The following is a 21885-nucleotide window of genomic DNA, read 5'->3' as shown; positions in this document are numbered from 1 at the left end:
TGTACTTGTTTACCATTTATATATCTTCTCTGGAGAAATGTCCATTCAACTCCTTTGCCCATTTTTTAAATTGGGTTTTTTTTATCCTTTTGTAATTGAGTTGTAAGAGTTATTTATATATTCTGGATACTAGACCCTTAACAGATATATGATTTGAAGATATTTCACTCCTATTCTGTAGGTTGTCTTTTCATTTACTTGAAACACAAAAGTTTATAGTGTTGATAGATTTCAACTTATCTATTTTTTCTTTTGTTTCTTGTGTTTTTGTTGTTATATTTAAGAGTATTTGTCAAACCAGGTCATTAAAATGTTCCCCTATGTTTCCTTCTGAAAGTTTCATAGTTTTGCTGTTATATTTAGGCTGGTGATCCATTTTGAGTTAATTTTTTGTATATCATGTGAGCTAGGAGTCCAACTTCATTCTTTTTCATGTGGAAATTCACACTTGGTTGAAGAGACTGTTCTTTCCATATTGAATGGTCTTGAACCCTTGTTGAAAATCAGTTGGCTATAGATATTTGAGTTATTTAATTCTATTCCATTGGTTAGATGTCTATCCTTATGCCAGTACCACATTGTTTTGATTATTGTAGCTTTGTAGTAATTTTTTTTTCTATTTTAACTTACACATTGTAATTGTACATACTTATGAGGTACAATCTGATATTTTGATACTCATATGTGTTATGTAATAATGGGGTCAGGGTGGTTAATGTATTGATCACCTCAAGTATTCATCATTTCTTTGTGGCAAAACATTCAAAAACCTCTCCTCTAGCTATTATGTAATATACAAAACTTAACTGTTAACCATAGTCACCCTACTGTGCAATAGGACATCAAAACTTATTCCTCCTCTCTTTTGCCTTTCTGAGCTTGGCTTACTTCACTAACATAATGACCTCCAGGTCCATCCATGTTGCTGCAAATGATACGATTTCATTCTTTTTTATGGCTGATAGTATTGCATTGTGTATATGCACCACATTTTTTTTTAACCCAGTCATCTGTTGCTGGACACTTGATTCTATATATTGTCTATTGTAAATTATGGAGCAATAAGCATGGGAATGCAGCTATCTCTTCAACATACTGACTTCATTTCCTTTGGTTATATATCCAGTAGTGGGATTGCTGGATCAAATGGTAATACTATTTTTAATTTTTTTGAGGAACCTCCCTTCTGTTTTCCATAATGGCTATAGTAGTTTACACTCCCACAAACAATGTGCAAGTGTCCCCTTTTCTCTGCATCCTCACCAACACTTGTTTTCTTTTGTCTTTTTGATAATAGCCATTCAAACTAGAGTGAGATGGTATCTCATTGTGGTTTTGATTTACATTTCCCTGATGATTAGTGATGCTGAGTATTTTTTCATATGCCTGTTGGCCATTTGTATGTCTTCTTTTGAGAAATGTCTATTAAGATTCTTTGCCCATTTCTCAATTGGGTGATTTGGTTTTTGCTGTTGAGTTGGGTAGGCAAATATTTTCTCCCATTCTGTAGTTTGTCTGTTCACTCTGTTAGCAGTTTCCTTTGATGTGCAACAGATTTTTAGTTTGATGTAATCACACTTGTCTATTTTTGCTTTTATTGCTTGTGCTTTTTTTTTTTGACCGGTAAGGGGATCGCAACCCTTGGCTTGGTGTCGTCTGCACCATGCCCAGCCAGTGAGCACACCGGCCATCCCTATACAGGATCCGAACCCATGGCCTCGGCGCTACCAGTGCAGCACTCTTCCGAGTGAGCCATGGGCTGACCCTTATTGCTTGTGCTTTTGAAGCCATATTTTAAAAATCCTTCCCCAGCCCCATGTTGTGGATTGTTTCCCCTATGTTTTCTTCAAGTAGTTTCATAGTTTCAGGTTTCATATTTAAATCTTTAATCCTATAGTACATTTTGTAATCAGGGAGTGTGAGCCCTCCAATTTTGTTTATTTATTTATTTATTCATTCATTCATTCAAAATTGTTTTGGCTATTTGGGGCCCCTTGCAATTACATATTAATTTAACCATCAGTTTTTCCATTTCTGAAAAAAAATCCTACTGGAATTTTGATAGTAATTGCATTACATCTGTAGATTGCTTTGGGTGGTATTAACATCTTAAAAATATTATCTTCCAATCCATGAACATAGGGAGTCTTTTTATTTATTTAGGTCTTCTTTAATTTTTTTTCAGCAATGTCTTATAGATTTTAGTGTATAAATCTTTCACCTGCTTGATTAAATTCATTCCTAGATAGTTTAATAGTTTATTCTTTTAGATTCTATTGTTAATAGAATTGCTTTCTTAATTTTTTTTCATATGTTTATTGCTAGTGCATAGAAATACAACTGATTTTTGTGTGTTGATCTTGCATCCTGCACCTTCGCTGAGTTCATCTATTAGTTCTAATGGGTTTGTCTTTTTTTTTTTTTTTTTGATTGTTTATGATTTTCTAGATATAAGATCATGCCTTCTGTGAATAGAGATAGTTTTACTTCTTTTTCATTTCAGATGTCTTTTATTTCTCTTTCTTGTCTAATTATTCTGATTAGAACTTCCAGTAAAGTGTTGAATAGAAGTGGTGAAAGTGGACATCCTTGTCCATTTTAAAATTGGTTTTAGGGAGAAGGCTTCCAGTTTTTCACTATTGAGTATGAAGTAAGCTTGGATTTGAAGAAGTTCCCTTCTGTTCCTAGTTTATTAAGTGTTTTTATCATAAAGGTGTTGGATTGTTTCGAATGTTTTTTTCTGAATAATTAAGAAAATGTGGGTTTTCGCCCTTCATTCTATTAGTGTGGTGTATTACATTGATTGATATTTTTATGTTAAGCTACCCTAGCATTCCTGGGATAATTACACTTGGTCATCATATATAACGCTTTTAATATGCAGCTGGAATGCTGGTGAGGTTGCAGAGAAAAAGGAACTCTCATACATTGTTGGTGGGACTGCAAAATGGTGCAGCCTCTATGGAAAATGGTATGGAGGTTCCTCAAACAATTGCAGATAGATCTATCATACGACCCAGCTATCCCACTGTTGGGAATATACCCAGAGGAATGGAAATCATCAAGTCGAAGGTATACCTGTTCCCCAATGTTCATCGCAGCACTCTTTACAATAGCCAAGAGTTGGAACCAGCCCAAATGTCCATCATCGGATGAGTGGATACGGAAAATGTGGTGCATCTACACAATGGAATACTACTCAGCTATAAAAACGAATGAAATACTGCCATTTGCAACAACATGGATGGACCTTGAGAGAATTATATTAAGTGAAACGAGTCAGGCACAGAAAGAGAAATACCACATGTTCTCACTTATTGGTGGGAGCTAAAAATTAATATATAAATTCACACACACACACACACACACACACACACACACACACACACACACACACACACACACACAAAAACCGTGGGGGGAGAAGATATAACAACCACAATTATTTGAAGTTGATACGACAAGCAAACAGAGGGGACATTGGTTGGGGGGGAGGGGGGGAAGGAGGAGGGTGGGAGGTTTTGGTGAGGAGCAACAATAATCAGCCACAATGTATATCAACAAAGTAAAAATAAATAAATAAATAAATAAATAAATAAATAAAATATTTCCCTAAAAAAAAAAAAAAAAAATGCAGCTGGGTCTGGATTGTGATATAGTTATTCTTATGTCACATATGAATATAATTAATCCTTTGAGAATGCAGTGAATGCTTAGGGCCTTCTCCTCAAAAAAATAAAATATATACATGTGCACAAAATTTGCCTACCATTTCATGGATTTCAACGTCCTCAAAAGTCCACCTTTAAGGTTCCAAGTACTTGAGATTAAGAACTTATTTAAGTTTATAAAGCAAGGTTGCTCCTGGCCATACAAGGGAATGATGTGGTTTATCCATTTACTTTCTTTTTACCTTAACTTCTAAGGGACTTTTGTTTGGTCTTATTTAATATTATGTTTAATTTTATTTCAGTTTAAACAAGTTAAAAAACTAATATCAGCCATGCCCTACATTAGATGGTAGACTCCTGGCAGTTTAGGAAAACTCACTTCTTTATATCACACTAAACTTCTAAACCATGGTCCACAGAGGGCCTTGCCATAGGGGTGTTGCCTTACTAATGACCTTCCAACTTCAGCTGGGTCTGTTTTGTGGGAAACTCTTGCCCTCCTGGCAGGAGGTAAGTGTCTGCTTCCTGACTTCTTAGAACTCCTCTGCTTTATGTATTATGATATAAGGAACATTTTCTGGCTATTAATAGTCTGGAAACTTCTATTTTCTAATCTCTAACACTATGAGAAATCAGTGACTGGCTTGAAAATTTCATAGTTGATTCATTTTTAGTGAGAATTTTATATGGACATTGATTTTAGTTTATTTTTCTATACTGATTTGCAACTTATTAACAACTAAGGCACCAAAGCATTATGAAATGAAGGTAAAACCTTCATAGAAATTGCTGTCATGGCCCACATGATCAGTAGGGTGTGTTGTACTTAATTGTTTTTTCAGTAGAATGGATGACTGTGCTGAGCTGATCCTTAGAATCAATGACATCATAACCATGTGGGGTTATCAGTGAAGTCTGTGACCACAGAACAGTGTCTGTAAGGGACTTTTGACTTCCTGAGTATCATGCTTTAAGCAACTGTGCTTATTGTAAATGGCAGCTGGTAGAACTAAGAAACCTAACAGAAAAACCCATGATTTAATCTTCTTCAAGGGGTGACTTTGAGGAGAAGCACTTCGGCAATAGTACAGTAAGGACCTCCAAAAATCTGTTCTGCTAAAAACTATGAGAACACTGGAGAACACTGTCAAAATCAACTTTTTCATAACTCTAGAAATCAACCGAAGTCTTTCAAGTACATGAGGAGCATTTATTCAAGAATCAGGCTGAATCTCTGTTATAAGCAGACTTTGGCTTTGTGGTGTTTGAACTTGCCTTATTTCATCCTCTCTTCCCAGCTCTACAATAGCTTTGACAACAGCTTGCAATCATGATAGCCACAAAAACCAACACCTTAATAGTCACTAATGAGGGAAGAATGGGTTTGGAGCTCCCCCAAAAACCTCATTGCCAGGGAATCATCACCACATGACATGTCTGGCAGCTCTCTGGAAAAGCCCCATTCAAAGGACTCCTCTTGTTTTTTTTTTTTTTTTTTTTTTAAATCTGGCTTGCAGCTTATTTAGTGCAAAGAGTCCTGTCCCCAGAACCCTTGTAAAAATAGTCGGTGGCAACTTTTAAATTTGCAGCTGCCTGAGGTGGTGATACACTTGAGGCACACCAGGTGCTGACCAAAAAATATAAAAGGACAATATGGAGAAAATGTCCATAGGAGGCTTTGAAAAGCTCAGATATATTTCTGGGAATCAAGATAGCCAGACACATATGCAGGGGTTTGTGCCCACCCAGGACAGATCTGAGAAGGTCCTCATTTCTCTTTTCTGCCTGAACCTGAGGCTCTGTGCAAGCAGGAAGTGAAGGCTAAGGCAGAGCTATAAACTGCTAGAGTACTGAAGGTGTGACCCGTCTAACACACAGAGCCCGTCAGCAAAGTCTGGACACTTACTGGTTCAGTGCATTTAAGGGAATCTCTGTCCAATTGTTATCTGATCATTAAATGAATAGAGCAGAGACTTCGGTGGCCACGTATGACAACGTTTTCTCTCCTATAAGCTTGTAGTGGGAACATTTTCTTATATAAGCACCATGCCTTTATAACACTTAATACAATACACTAGAATTATCCAATATTAAAATTTCACTGTTTCTCAAAAATCAGTTGGTTTGCTTAAAACAAAATCCAATAAACTATTTATTATGGCACCTTTAATATAGGGCAGTACCTCCTCCCCACCCTTTATTTGTTTGAGAATAACGTACATATAGAAAAGTAGAGTAATTGTAAGTTTACAGTTTTAAACCTACAATTACTAAAAATTGTAAAAGTGGACACATTGTGGTCATAGCACCCAGATCAATAAACAATGTTTCATGTGATCTGGGGGTTCATCTCCTGCCTGTCCCAGTCACACCCCTTCTTAAGGGCAATCATTGTCTTGATGTCTAACACCATAGATTAGTTATGCCTCTTGTGTTGTTTTTACTAAGAAATAGCATATATTTAGGAAAGTCCTTAAAGTGCCTTAATCTTAAGTATACAATGTGATGAATTTTTGCCTGTGTGTATACCCATATAACTATCACCCAGATCAAGATATAGAACATTCTCAGCACCCCAAAAGTCCTCCTAATGCTCTCTTCCAATCACAGTTTCCCTAAGGGTTGACTTCTAAAACCATAGATTAGTTTTGCCTGTTTTTGAACTGTAAAAAAAAAAAAAAGAATTATATAGAGAATATTATTTTTTATCTGGCTTCTTTCACACTCTTCTTTCCCTTTTATTTTTCTCAGTGACCCTGACAACTGTATCAATTGTCCTAGAGGATGTCCCACATTCTGGATTTGTTTTTTTGCTCCCTGGTAGCACCCTTAACTTGTTTCATTATCTCCCATATTTTTTTTTTTTTTTTTTTGCAAATTGGTGATTAACACAAAGGTCTTGACTAGGATTGGGTCCACTTTTTTCCCCAAGGATACTTCACTGATGGCATCATGTTCATCCAAAGATACATGAAATACTTAATGTCTGGCTGTGCCATTCTTTGTGATGCTGAGAGTGATCAGTGGGTTCAGGTTGTGACAGCCTAATGTCCTCATTATAAAGTTTCTCATCAATTTTTCATCCATGTATTTTCAAATAAGGCATTGAAAAATTGGGAATTTTCTAATTCAGTTTTTTCTTCTACACTTATTTCCTGTAATCCTTGCATAAAAAGCACTTCTTCTAATCAGTGTTGGCTACTTAGTTACTCTGAAATACAATTCATACTGGAAAGGCAAGGTAAATGCTTAATTCTTTAAGTTTCATGCACAATTTTCATAGTAGTTGGGCATTGGTGTCCTAGTTATTGCCAATTGTAAGTAATGAGGTTTGCTTTTTTTTGGTTAGTGGCTATATTTATTTTCATGTCATTATGAACTCATGTGTTTAAAAAATATTTCATGTGTTTTAATTAGTTGCAAGGTTTTTTTAAATACTAAAATTGGGTCAATGGGAAAAACTAAGAAAGTGTTTTAAGAGTAGTTTTATATTTTATCTCTGATATCTGCTCTGAACCCTCATTCTCTCTGTACATAACCATTTATGGTGCTTCTTTTTTAAATCATTTCCATGTTTCTTTTCATAAATAAAAGAAATTGTGTGAAATTGTGCATGTGCACATGTGCGTGTGTGTGTAGCACAGTATAGATGCTATTTTGGCCTGTGCAATGGTAGTTAAAGTGACTTGGCCAAGATGACAAAAAGATGACATGATAGGACCCAGATTTAAACTGAGCAATGTGACTCCTGAGCTTGGGTTCTTAACTACGCTGCTGTGCTCAGGGCAGTCCCATTGACTCACAACCCAAGGAAAGGCCAAAGAGGAGGCATTCGTGACTTTGCTACTCTCAGAGTAATGAGTAGAAAGATAATCTGAGCAGAGAATTAGCAATCGAACCTGGTTTTAAAAGAATTGCTAAGTGCTTTGTGAGACTGCATCAGAGTAAACTTGTGCCAAGAAAAACTATACTTCTTGGTTTTCTTCCCTTTTTCTGTTTTGTGTTTTGCTTGTTTGGTCTAAATTTTCTACCATTGATTTAGCAGTTTGGATTTGATCTGCTGGTAAGAAACAGGGACAAAAGCTTATTCTAAACCTTTTCAGATTTTGCAATTGTTATTGCCCAAGCAATTTGTAAAATGACCTTTGCCTCATTCATGCATTAATTATTCGGAGGATATTTCAGGAAAATCTGAATCAAGATAGTTTTAGTACCTTAGGTCAAGAATACGGTTATTCCAAGTAGATAGCCTTAAACTTATAAAAAGTATAAAAAATTAAAATGACCATAATATAATTTGCCTCTTAGCTTAAGTTTGAGACCCTCTTTCTCTTTTGTCAGGATTCTAAGAGTTCAGTCATTGATTTATCAGTAAAATTTCAAGCTACTTTTCTTTGGCACTAACTAGTGGGTAGCTTCAGCCAACCTGGTTTCCATTTGATTTAGGGATTAATGTTATTAAAACTTTTTTGACCTTCTTATGAACTTTGAAGATTTTCAAGGAATGGTTTGTTATAGAGTTTGTAACTCTGTTTTTTTCCATAAGGAATTAAAAACTATTTTAATTTATATTTCGTTATCAGAGTCTTGTTTTTTACTTCTCAGTATAATGAGATTATTTAGATGTGGCCTTGTGTCTGCTCCATTCTTAATATCTCTTCAAATTTTTGTTTAAGTAGTTGCTCCTAAATGCATAAATTTGGAGACCAGTATGTTATGAAATGCTTCATATTTATGATGTTTAAAGTAAAGTTTGAGGGAAATTAAAGCTATAATAGAGAATCTGTTATTATTAATTTAATCAAAAACATGCATTGGGTCCTTCCCAGTATTTGATGATTATTAAGAATGTGAAGATTAATAAAATATGGTTTTTATCCTGAAAGAACTTAGATGTATATAGGGAATTGGATATGATAGTGTGTCCTAATGGACCAGATTTTCCTAACATTGGTGTAAGAGAAAGAGATGAAAACAGAGCATATGTGAAAGTACTTTGAAAATAGCTAATGCATACTAAAACACATAAGTTTTTTAAATGTTATCTAGAAAAAAGTTAAAGTTGTTTTTCTGGTAGAATCTATTCAAGCTTCTTTAAAGAGAAATTGGAAATGATATTTGTGATGATGAATGCCTACGGTGATTGATTGCACTGTGATTTCTGTGTTAGGCACTGAAAAAGCCTGGGACTGAATTGTTTTGATATTTGTGTTTGATTCAGATCGATGTCATATTCCTTTTGGGACAGAAGTCTTTGAGTTGATGACTAATAAAAGTTTGAAATTTTGTTGAATAACTCAACAGATTGAAACTAGTTTTCATGTGACATCTTTGCTTCAATTTTTAAAAATACTGTTCCCTTACTAAATGTATCCTGAATCTGTATTTCGTCCCCTAGAGGTGCCCTTTTGATGGATGATGCTTGTGTTTTTTAGAATCTCGAAACATGGGTTGTTTATAATCTGGTTAGGTACAAGGTCACTTTTTTGGGAAATTCTGCTTGATAAATGAAAACTACTTTTGAATGAGTATTTCATAAATCCACAGTGTAAGGAAGATTTTCAAATGTCAGAATAGTTGATGATTAAAGATAGATTTGCAAGGATGTAGAAAGATACGAGAAGGATGCCAGCTTTCATTTTTTTCTATATAACTGTTTTTGTATTTCTCATTGACACTATACCAGGTTGAAACCTTTCTTTTCTTATTATTAGAGGAGTGCAAGTTCATTGTAGACCACTTGGAAAATATGGAAGAATATAAGGAACTTAAGTTTTTTTTGCCAAGCATTAATTATTATGAATATTTGGCATATCCCTCTTTCAATGTTATTTTTATCTGTATTATATATATTTAAAAACCCAGTTAAATTTATATTGTGCATATAGTTCTGCACTATTTTTTTTTACTTATTGTATTATGAACATTTTCCATATTATTAAAAATTATTTGGGAACATCATGTGATGACTATAAAATATTCTGTACTATGGCTGTATCATAATTTACCTTTTCATTGATTTTTAGACATTTAGTTTCTAATTATTATGAATCATGAGACAATCACCACTAAATTTGTATAATCTTTGGTGGCGCGTATTTCTTAAACATGCATCTCATTTTGCTTATTAAGCAATGGCGTGATAATTATTTTTTCATGTGTAAAGTAATCATTACTTTTTTGGTGCTTTTTTTTTTTCCCCCTTGTACTCTTATCCTTTATTGAAGGAAGTTTTTAAATCTAAAAAACAATAGCTTTTTCAAAAGTTTGATTGAGATGTTTATATATAAACTCTGAAACAGGTTAGAAGGCAAAATTACAAATCCTGATGATAGCAGTTTATAATGGAAATGCTTACAGACCCTTAAATATAACTTAGTAGGGAAGGGCGGGAGTGAATCAAGTTGTCACAGTTTGTTCCAGGAAAGGCATTTTGGATGAACGCCATCAACTGTTACAAAGATGTCCTGTGATTTTAGTTTTATTTGCTCCATTTAACTTTTCCCAAAGTGATTGCTGAAACAAAGGTATGTAGTACCCTGGAAGAAATTAGCATAATTATAATTCCTTAGGTTAATTGAAGACAGGCAATTGTTTTTCTCCCAAGATGTTTCTTGAATTTTAATAAAAGTACTGAATTTGAGTGTAGTTTAATCATGTCAGATAACCTAGATTGGGGTGGCTCCAGAGGTCAGTTCATCTAGCCAGCTGACTTTCTGGTGGACTGTCACTAATCTACTTAGTGTAAGTATTTGTTGCAGTAAGAAAATTCTAAAAATTTCCCCAGATTTTATTTCAATGATTTAGAGCCTTCCCTGTTGAGAATAACAACACTAATATCTGAGATTTTATTGACAATGAGAATATGCTCTGCACCAGGCCCTGTGCTACTTGCTTTATGTAGCTTTACACTCCTCTCAAAATTGTACTGGCTGTGCATTAGTGTTATCCCCATTTTACAGAAGACGAAGCTAATGTTAGGAAGGTTAATCATTTGGCCAAGGTCACACAGCTAATAGGTGTCCATTTTGGCTGCAGACCCAGTGCTATCCTGTACTGCTTACAAGCTGTCATAGTTCTTAGTCATCTAATTAACAGAGTAAATGAAAAAATGTCTTAAATTGGATTTTTAAAAACTGTTAAGAAAATTTAATGAGCAAATTTAGTGCATGACTTAACTTTTAAGCATCACAAAACAAATTTGGATACTTAAAGTTTGACTTTATTCTCTTTTTAAATGGGGACATAATTAAATAGGGAGAAAATCCTCATTTTTTATTCTTCTTGGCTAGAGATCTTGGCAACTGGGAATGTGGTTGCTATTATTGTGACTTTACCCATTGTATGTACAGATTTCCACTTCCAGGTTCTCCATCCTACACTTTTTATAAACACCATACTTAACTCAGAAGAAAAAAATTATTCTTGGCAACACTCATATCGCAAAAGGAGAAATTGAAGGGATATACTGACTGGAAGCAGGATATGCTAGCCGGAAGCAGGAATTGTGAAGAATATGTCTAGCATAATAGTATTAACTTTAATACTATTTAAGAATGTAGGTCTTCAACAAGGGAGAGAGTTATTATCCAAAGTTATTAGGAGGCAGGGAAACTTCAAAATGAAATCCGTGTCCCATGTATTTATGACTGCAATAATTTACTGATACTTTGTGCTGCTTATTATTGTTGTCATTGCCAAATACAGTGTCAAAAAAAATCATTTGATAGCTGATAATGATCCGACACTTAGATGACCAAAGCAGTTAAGAGATCTGTTTTTTGAGAACAGCCTGAAACTATAGTTTCATGTCAGCAAAGATGCATAGTTAAGGTATAGATATGGTGATAACATTCATCACCAAATTCTCAAGTATTAAAGCTGAAGGCTCTTTGAAAGTTGAAATACATTTATATGAACTGAAAAAGTACTGCTTTACACTGTTGACATAAACTTTTAGGAAATGTTACTAAAATTATTCCAAAGGTAGATTCACGAAAAAACAGAGATTGATTAATTACTGCCAGCTTCAGAGTGAGTTATTATGAGAATTTAAGGATGTTTGTTCAGATGTTCATTCAGTAAGTTCTTTCTGGCCCCCAAACATTTTGTGATGATATCTTAGAAAGCCACTTTTGTATCAAAATCCTGGGATAAGAGGCTCACTGGACTGACCAAGGATGGCTGAGTTCTTCTACCTAGAGTCCACCAGTGCTTCCCACATTACCTATGATTGTTTAAATCCATCACGGATATTGGTCTTTCATAAACTAGAATAAAAACACTCTATCAGAAAAATGAAATGGAGTAAAAACTAATATCTACAAAATAGAAACCCCAAATTTCATTATTAGACTGAATATACATAAAATTACTCTGACAAATTTCTGTAAAAATTTCTAAAGGATCACACTCAGTTTCTGTACTTATCTCAATCATTAACAGCCAGCTTATGGACCTGCACTGGCCCGTGCCCCATATTTTGAAGAGCACTGTTCTGGACTTAAGTACGGACTAAAACTTTTTTCCTCATGTTAGTGGCCCTCTTGTCTTCATTGTTCTTGTGTTTGCATTGTCTTCCTACTACGCTCTTTTTTTCGTCTTTTAAAAGTGGATTGACTGTTTTGGGAGCTTGTGTGTGTCCAGAAATTTATCCATTTCCTCCAGATTTTCAAATTTGTTGGCGTATAGTTGTTTATAGTAGTCTCGAATGATTCCTTGTATTTCAGATGAATCAGTTGTAATATCGCCTTTTTCATTTCTAATTTTTGTTATTTGAGTCTTCTCTCTTCTTTTTTTTTTGTTAGCCAAGCTAATGGTTTGTCAATTTTATTTATCTTTTCAAAAAACCAACTTTTTGATTCGTTGATCTTTTGAATTGTTTTTTGGTTTTCAATTTCATTCAGTTCTGCTCTGATCTTAATGATTTCTTTCCGTCTGCTAACTTTAGGATTGGATTGTTCTTGTTTTTCTAGTTCTTTAAGGTGAAGTGTTAGGTTGTTCACTTGCCATCTTTCCATTCTTCTGAAGTGAGCATTTAATGCAATAAATTTTCCCCTCAATACTGCTTTTGCAGTATCCCACAGGTTTTGGTATGATGTATCATTGTTTTCATTAGTTTCAATAAACTTTTTGATTTCCTGCAAGCTCCCAAAACTGAACCGTGAAGACGTAGAAAATTTGAACAGACCAATAACAATAAAGGAGATTGAAGCTGTTATCAGAAGGCTCCCAACAAAGAAAAGCCCAGGACCAGATGGACTCACAGCAGAATTTTACCAAACATTCAAAGAGGAATTGACACCGATTCTTTACAAACTATTCCAAAAGATTGAAACGGACGCAAATCTCCCAAACTCATTCTATGAAGCAAACATCATCCTGATACCAAAACCAGGTAAAGATATAACCAAAAAAGAAAACTACAGGCCGATATCCTTGATGAATATAGATGCAAAAATCCTCACTAAAATACTAGCAAACAGAATACAGCAACACATACGAAAAATTATTCATCACGATCAAGTGGGATTCATCCCAGGGATGCAAGGTTGGTTCAACATACGCAAATCAATAAATGTGATACACCATATTAATAAACTCAAACACAAGGACCATATGATCATCTCTATAGACGCTGAAAAAGCATTTGATAAAGTTCAGCACTCATTCATGACAAAGACCCTCTATAAGTTAGGTATAGAGGGAAAGTATCTCAACATAATTAAAGCCATATATGCCAAACCCACTGCCAATATCATCCTGAATGGGGAAAAGCTGAAAGCTTTTCCTTTAAGAACAGGCACTAGACAAGGATGCCCACTCTCACCACTCCTATTCAACATAGTGTTGGAAGTACTAGCCAGAGCAATCAGAGAAGAGAAGGAAATAAAGGGCATCCAGATTGGAAAAGATGAAGTCAAACTGTCCCTGTTTGCAGATGACATGATCCTATATATCGAACAGCCTAAAACCTCTACAAAAAAACTGTTGGAATTGATAAATGATTTCAGCACAGTAGCAGGATACAAAATCAACACACAAAAATCAGTAGCATTTCTTTTCTCCAATAGTGAACATGCAGAAGGAGAAATCAAGAAAGCCTGCCCATTTACAATAGCCACCAAAAAAATAAAATACTTAGGAATTGAGTTAACCAAGGAGGTGAAAAATCTCTATAATGAGAACTACAAACCACTGCTGAGAGAAATTAGAGAGGATACAAGAAGATGGAAAGATATTCCATGCTCTTGGATTGGAAGAATCAACATAGTGAAAATGTCCATACTACCCAAAGTGATATACAAATTCAATGCAATCCCCATCAAAATTCCAAAGACATTTTTCTCAGAAATGGAAAAAACTATTCAGACATTTATATGGAACAATAAAAGACCACGAATAGCCAAAGCAATGCTCAGCAAAAAAAATAAAGCTGGAGGCATAACACTACCTGACTTTAAGCTATACTACAAAGCTATAATAACCAAAACAGTATGGTACTGGCATAAAAACAGACACACTGACCAATGGAATAGAATAGAGAATCCAGAAATCAACCCACACACTTACTGCCATCTGATCTTTGACAAAGGCACCAAGCCTATTCACGGGGGAAGGGACTGCCTCTTCAGCAAGTGGTGCTGGGAAAACTGGATATCGATATGCAGGAGAATGAAACTAGATCCATACCTCTCACCTTATACTAAAATCAACTCAAAATGGATTAAGGATTTAAATATACACCCTGAGACAATAAAACTTCTTAAAGAAAACATAGGGGAAACACTTCAGGAAATAGGACTGGGCACAGACTTCATGAATACGACCCCAAAAGCACGGGCAACCAAAGGAAAAATAAACAAATGGGATTATATCAAACTAAAAAGCTTCTGCACAGCAAAAGAAACAATTAAAAGAGTTAAAAGACAACCAACAGAGTGGGAGAAAATATTTGCAAAATATACATCTGACAAAGGATTAATATCCAGAATATATAAGGAACTCAAACAACTTTACAAGAAGAAAACAAGCAACCCAATTAAAAAATGGGCAAAAGAGCTAAGTAGGCATTTCTCTAAGGAAGATATCCAAATGGCCAACAGACATATGAAAAGATGCTCAACATCACTCAGCATCCGGGAAATGCAAATCAAAACCACATTGAGATACCATCTAACCCCAGTTAGGATGGCTAAAATCCAAAAGACTATGAACGATAAATGCTGGCGAGGCTGCGGAGAAAAAGGAACTCTCATACATTGTTGGTGGGACTGCAAAATGGTGCAGCCTCTATGGAAAATGGTATGGAGGTTCCTTAAACAATTGCAAATAGATCTACCATACGACCCAGCCATCCCACTGCTGGGAATATACCCAGAGGAATGGAAATCATCAAGTCGAAGGTATACCTGTTCCCCAATGTTCATCGCAGCACTCTTTACAATAGCCAAGAGTTGGAACCAGCCCAAATGCCCATCATCAGATGAGTGGATACGGAAAATGTGGTACATCTACACAATGGAATACTACTCAGCTATAAAAACGAATGAAATACTGCCATTTGCAACAACATGGATGGACCTTGAGAGAATTATATTAAGTGAAACAAGTCAGGCACAGAAAGAGAAATACCACATGTTCTCACTTATTGGAGGGAGCTAAAAATTAATATATAAATTCACACACACACACATACACACACACACACACAAACCGGGGGGGGGGGGAAGAAGATATAACAACAACAATTATTTGAAGTTGATACAACAAGCAAACAGAAAGGACATTGTTGGGGGGGAGGGGGGAGGGAGAAGGGAGGGAGGTTTTGGTGATGGGGAGCATTAATCAGCTACAATGTATATCGACAAAATAAAATTAAAAAAAAAAAAAAAAAAAAGTGGATTGACTGAATAGTTTTTTCCATTTCTGAGAAAAATGTCTTTGGAATTTTGATGGGGATTGCATTGAATTTGTATATCACTTTGGGTAGTATGGACATTTTCACTATGTTGATTCTTCCAATCCATGAGCATGGAACAATAAAAGACCACGCATAGCCAAAGCAATGCTCAGCAAAAAAAAATAAAGCTGGAGGCATAACACTACCTGACTTTAAGCTATACTACAAAGCTCTAATAACCAAAACAGTATGGTACTGGCATAAAAACAGACACACTGACCAATGGAATAGAATAGAGAATCCAGAAATCAACGCACACACTTACTGCCATCTGATCTTTGACAAAGGCACCAAGCCTATTCACTGGGGAAGGGACTGCCTCTTCAGCAAATGGTGCTGGGATAACTGGATATCCATATGCAGGAGAATGAAACTAGATCCATACCTCTCACCGTATACTAAAATCAACTCAAAATGGATTAAGGATTTAAGTATACACCCTGAAACAATAAAACTTCTTAAAGAAAACATAGGAGAAACATTTCAGGAAATAGGCGAGAATTCTACCACTGAACCACCAATGCCGAGGTTGCTTCAGGAAATAGGACTGGGCACAGACTTCATGAATACGACCCCAAAAGCATGGGCAACCAAAGGAAAAATAAACAAATGGGATTATATCAAACTAAAAAGCTTCTGCACAGCAAAAGAAACAATTAACAGAGTTAAAAGACAACCAACAGAGTGGGAGAAAATATTTGCAAAATATACATCTGACAAAGGATTAATATCCAGAATATATAAGGAACTCAAACAACTTTACAAGAAGAAAACAAGCAACCCAATTAAAAAATGGGCAAAAGAGCTCAGTAGGCATTTCTCTAAGGAAGATATACAAATGGCCAACAGACATATGAAAAAATGGTCAACATCACTCAGCATCCGGTAAATGCAAATCAAAACCACATTGAGATACCATCTAACCCCAGTTAGGATGGCTAAAATCCAAAAGACTATGAACGATAAATGCTGGCGAGGCTGCGGAGAAAAAGGAACTCTCATACATTGTTGGTGGGACTGCAAAATGGTGCAGCCTCTATGGAAAATGGTATGGAGGTTCCTCAAACAATTGCAGATAGATCTACCATACAACCCAGCTATCCCACTGTTGGGAATATACCCAGAGGAATGGAAATCATCAAGTCGACGGTGTACCTGTTCCCCAATGTTTATCGCAGCCCTCTTTACAATAGCCAAGAGTTGGAACCAGCCCAAATGCCCTTCATCAGATGAGTGGATACGGAAAATGTGGTACATCTACATAATGGAATACTACTCAGCTATAAAAACGAATGAAATACTGCCATTTGCAACAACATGGATGGACCTTGAGAGAATTATATTAAGTGAAACAAGTCAGGCACAGAAAGAGAAATACCACATGTTCTCACTTATTGGTGGGAGCTAAAAATTAATATATAAATTCACACACACACACACACACACACACACACACACACACACAAAAACCGGGGGGGGGGGGAGAAGATATAACAACCACAATTACTTGAAGTTGATACAAACAGAAAGGACATTTTTGGGGGGGAGGGGGGGAGGGAGAAGGGAGGGAGGTTTTGGTGATGGGGAGCAATAATCAGTTACAATGTATATCGACAAAATAAAATTAAAAAAAAAAAAACAAAAAACACTCACTGCAGCTGGGGCAGTAAGTCCTTCCTTGAAGGGAGAATTGAGCACATCTGTGTCCACCACTACATCTCCTTATCCTGAAAACTATCTATCATGTATTACATATCATGTATATTTTATGAGCATAAGAGGCTACTTAGTAGCACATTTAAAAACTACTCTCAAACTATTTGTGATGTCAGTACTCGATGCTGGAGCAACTCAATATCGATAGGCAAAAAATAAATAAATAAACCTCAACCCAAACATTTCACCTTATATAAAAATTAACTCAAATGTGTCATGGACTTAAACATTATATAATATAAATCTCTAAAACTTTTTTTTGTATATATGTATATTTATTGCAATGATGTATGATAGAGTGCTGAATAAAAGATTTTCAAGTAAAAAAAAAAGTGGATTGAATGTAATGTTCATAAGAATTGTACAGGTACAAAGATGGATGTATCTTTTTGAGTTCTCAATAAAATGAATATGCAAAATCAAATGTGACATTCACATATATATGTATATTAATACATAGTATGTTAGATTTTGAGACTCTAGACCAGTGTCTCTTAAAGTAGTTCAAGAACCACTTGTATCAAAATTAGCTGGAGTAATTGTTTAAAAATGCAGACTTACCTACTCAATCAGAATTTCTGTGGTTTGCTCAATGGAGTTTGAATTTTGCACGAGTCCCAGATGATTCTAATACACAGAAAATTTGAAAACTACTCTTTCAGGGTTTAGGAATCTGTGATATGTTTGATTCTGACTCATACACTATGGTAGTAAATAATGCCAATTTCGAAGATGTTCACTAATGTGAATATATTAAAGTTTCTAAATATGTTCTCTCAGCAGAGTATCTTCAGGATATATTATTGGGTTCATTGCTGTCTCAGCTATATGAAAAGCATTATTGGAAAAAAGTCGCGTTACCATTTTACAGACAGAAATGAAGAACACACATATGCAAATAAAGTGACTTTAAATTCTACTCTACTGATTTTATTTTAACTTAGCATGATTTTTAACATGCCTAAAATCTGTTCTTAAGTCCTATCTGATTTACAATAACATAGTCTTACTTTGAATAAAAAATAGCAAAGCTGCAGGACCCATTATCCACGTAAACAGTTGTTATAAATTGAATGAAGAAAGTGGGATTATATATGAACCGTCTTAATATTTCACTTAAAAACACTTGTCTTTACACTAATATAGGGTAATACAAAGTTCATCATTAAGGAAAAATATGACACTCTTATGTATTAAAGCAAAATTCACCCATAAGGAAAAATATATCCAAAAAGTGTCAAGATATAGGCCAATCAAATAAATCAGACACTGCTATACCTGGGTCTTTAATTCTGTAGTGGCAATAACTGGAAGGAAAAGGACCACATTTATTCTTCTTTGTGTCTGCCTTTCAGAGTTTTTGGCACATTACATATACTTGTGTGTGTTGATATGTTATACATAGAAAAGTGAAGGTCATTTATTTTTGTTCACGCATGTAATCTATCACAATGCTGATAGTTTGGCTTGAGTGGGCATTGATAAAGGGATTTCTTAGTCTAACAAAGATGATAAAATCAGTCCTTTGGGATCTTTCCTCTCTTCCAAAGCATATTAATAATTGCACAGATAAAACTGCAAAACCCAAAGAAGGTAACATGCTCATAATTATTTTTACTGAACTCAGAATACCGTGCAAATGTTGCTGCCATGAAATTGTGCAGGCTCCTGTAAAATCTCCCTCTCCCTTTTGGTCTTGCTGTTGTGTGTCCTTAATCAAGTTTCTAGAAGTCTCTGAACACAATTTCCTCATCTTTGGGATAACAATACTTCTCATTATTGCTGTGAGAATTCTATCAGTGAATGGTTGTGAAATACCATGTACAGTTCTTGGTACTTGGTGAATGGTAGTTAGTTAATGTGGTGGGGATCTGAACAAAAGTAGTAAAAGCATGGGTAAGTTTTGACGTCATACAGACCCTAGATTTGAAATCCAGCTCATTGCTAGCCATGTGATCTTGTAGGAGCAAGTTATTTGATCTTTCTCTCCCCTAGTTTTCTTAATTTGTGAAATGGGGATTGTAATGACTATCCCATAAGGTTACTCTGAAGATTGAATTAATATGTCTACACACTTATGGTATCTGGCATAGATAATTGATAATAGCCATTGTTATTTTTACTGAATTTGATTGACTATCAATTTCTAAGCTAAATTAAAAAAAAAACCCACATAGTTTGTATGTGTGTACCAACTTGGGTTTAGATTTGAGGTCCTCTCCTTGGTATTTTAGCAGCTATCTTACTTTTGTATATATTTTCAGAAAGCTTTCTGAATTATACACAAACTGATGTGTTTTCCCATTGGAAGATTTTGGGAATCTGAAAATAGAGTGACAACCAGACATGCATTCATCTGGCTGCTTTATGAACACAAGGTCAGAGGAAAAAGCCTCCAATAAAAATTGCAGCAGGCAGGCAGACACATGCTGCATGGCTTAAATAATGTATACGAGTGATGTCAGACTCAGAGGCATGCAAAATGCATAAACACAGAGGAAATTCATAATGGGCTTTTCAGGAAAAGGGTTGTTCCTTCCTGATGTGCTAACCTTGATTCTGGTTTGTGTTCTTGGTGCCAGCATAAAGATAGATGGAGGAGACACTGCTGAATTTTTCCATTGTCAACTTGCACTGTAATCCAAGGACTGTGTCTTTGCTCTTCCCTGCTTACTATTAATACATATTCTTCCAGCTTTGGGGAATGAGCTGCTTTAGTTAAGCGATGTCTTTAATTTTCTATGATTAATCCACTCAGCATCTGAAAATCACAGTTTCATCCACTGGCATCCTTGCTAGATTGGTAGCTTTCAATGTGAGGACTGTGGTAATCAATTGGGCTTTAGAAGAGGATTTATGGAGACGGATAAAAGGGACAATGTCCTTTTTCTTATTCTTAAGCTTCCCTTTCTCTCCCTATACACAGATGTACAAAATTTCCAGAGCCTGTTCTCCTTTACCAGCCTCATGTCCATCACTTTTTGTGCTCAGGTCACACTGGTCTTCCTTCAGTCCTCCAAAGTGCCATGTTGCTTCCCACCATAAGGCCTCTGCACAGCTCTTCTATCTGGAATCATCTCTCCTTTTTCTCCTCTCCCCTTCCTACCCAATTAATAGTCATCCTTCAGAGGTCGGCTCACACTGATTCCTTCAATGAGCTTTCTTTCTCTTGTTCACCAGACCGGGTCATGTCGGCTGCTCAGTCCATTCCTTTAGGACCTTCTCTTTTTCTCTGAAGCATGTATCATAATTGTAATTAAGTAATTCATTTTATATTTGTTATTTAATGTTTCTCTCTTTCTCTAAAATATAAGCCCTGCGAGGGCAGGGGCTATGTTTGTTGTGTTAACAACTATCTTCAGTGCCTAGCACCATCTGATATCATAGTAAGTGAAAACACAAAAGTGTCATATGGATGCCAAGTTGTTATTAATGTGTTTCCCCAATGGTTATTGATTTTGCTGGCCTTTCTACACAAAGGAGTGTGGTTTGGGAGAAAGGAACAGCATTTGTGAATTCTGAGGTCTGCCACTATGATTCTCTGGCTGTACCTTCTCAATACAATTGTTCACTTTGATTGAAGAGGTGCTGGCTGAACTACCTGTGTTTAAAAAATACCATCCCTATGAAAGAGTACATGTATATGATGGCCTGACATTCAAGCTCCAACACTCATCTGACCTCCCTTGCTTTATACTTTAAGTTTCTTTCTTGTCAGCTGGGAAAAAAACCTAGAGTGCAGCCAAGGTGGCATATCTGGCAAATGTTACAGTATTTGGAAGGCAAAGGATCATGGGTTGGAGGACCAGAGTGGTGGGAGCATCAGGCAGGGTCCAGAGCCCTGAGTGTGTGTAGCGGTAAAGGCTGCACCATGGGAGGAGTGGGTGAGCCTCTCTTCAACCCCAGGGAGAGTGTGTTGGTCCATAACTACTAGTCCAGAGTTCAAGATTACACACTCTCCCTGACTGGGGATGAAAACAGAGATGCTTACATTGTTCAGAAGTCTCTTTGTTGTTCATAGGCTGTAGCCACCTTTGATGCTAAGAGGAAGTGAATTTGTCTTTTCTAGATTTATTTTTCTAGTCTTCAAATGGTGGCTGAGGCAGCTATGGGCCTATTGGCCACACGCAAATTAGTGAAGTTGCTGGCATATTCAGGAGTGAGAATATTGTAAAAGTGGGTCTGGGTGTCATTCAGACCTGACTTCAAATCCTAGGTGTTGTCATTTCCTCTCTATGAGCCTTAGTTTCCTCCTCTGTAACATGGGCCTAATGACTCTACTGGCCTCACATTAAAGCACAGGGGCACTCATCAGAGACCCTTTTTAAAGCATCTGTTGTGTGTCCCTGTCACATTATAGGCATTCTGTACATGCTTGCTATTACTGTTCACCAGGATGCACTGGGAAGTCACGGTGATTTGTACTAAGACCAGGCTGGGTTTGCATGTCCAGAGGAGGCCTGGACAGGATGGTGATGATTCTGGAGTTCTAGGCTTGCGGTGCTCACTTATCCAACTCCAGAACCATCCCAAAGC

At 35.9% G+C, this 21885-nt stretch overlaps 1 protein-coding gene across 1 annotated transcript in view; it reads left to right on the top strand.

Annotated features, from left to right (window-relative positions):
- The window catches only part of HECW2 (HECT, C2 and WW domain containing E3 ubiquitin protein ligase 2), a 221972-nt gene that overhangs the window by 54539 nt on the left and 145548 nt on the right, over positions 1-21885 (top strand). The window lies entirely within an intron of this gene.

Source organism: Cynocephalus volans, chromosome 1 (assembly GCF_027409185.1).
Source record: "Cynocephalus volans isolate mCynVol1 chromosome 1, mCynVol1.pri, whole genome shotgun sequence".
Lineage (NCBI taxonomy): Eukaryota > Metazoa > Chordata > Mammalia > Dermoptera > Cynocephalidae > Cynocephalus > Cynocephalus volans.
Note: the sequence above shows the minus strand (reverse complement) of the source record. Positions and strands in the feature narration are given on the sequence as shown.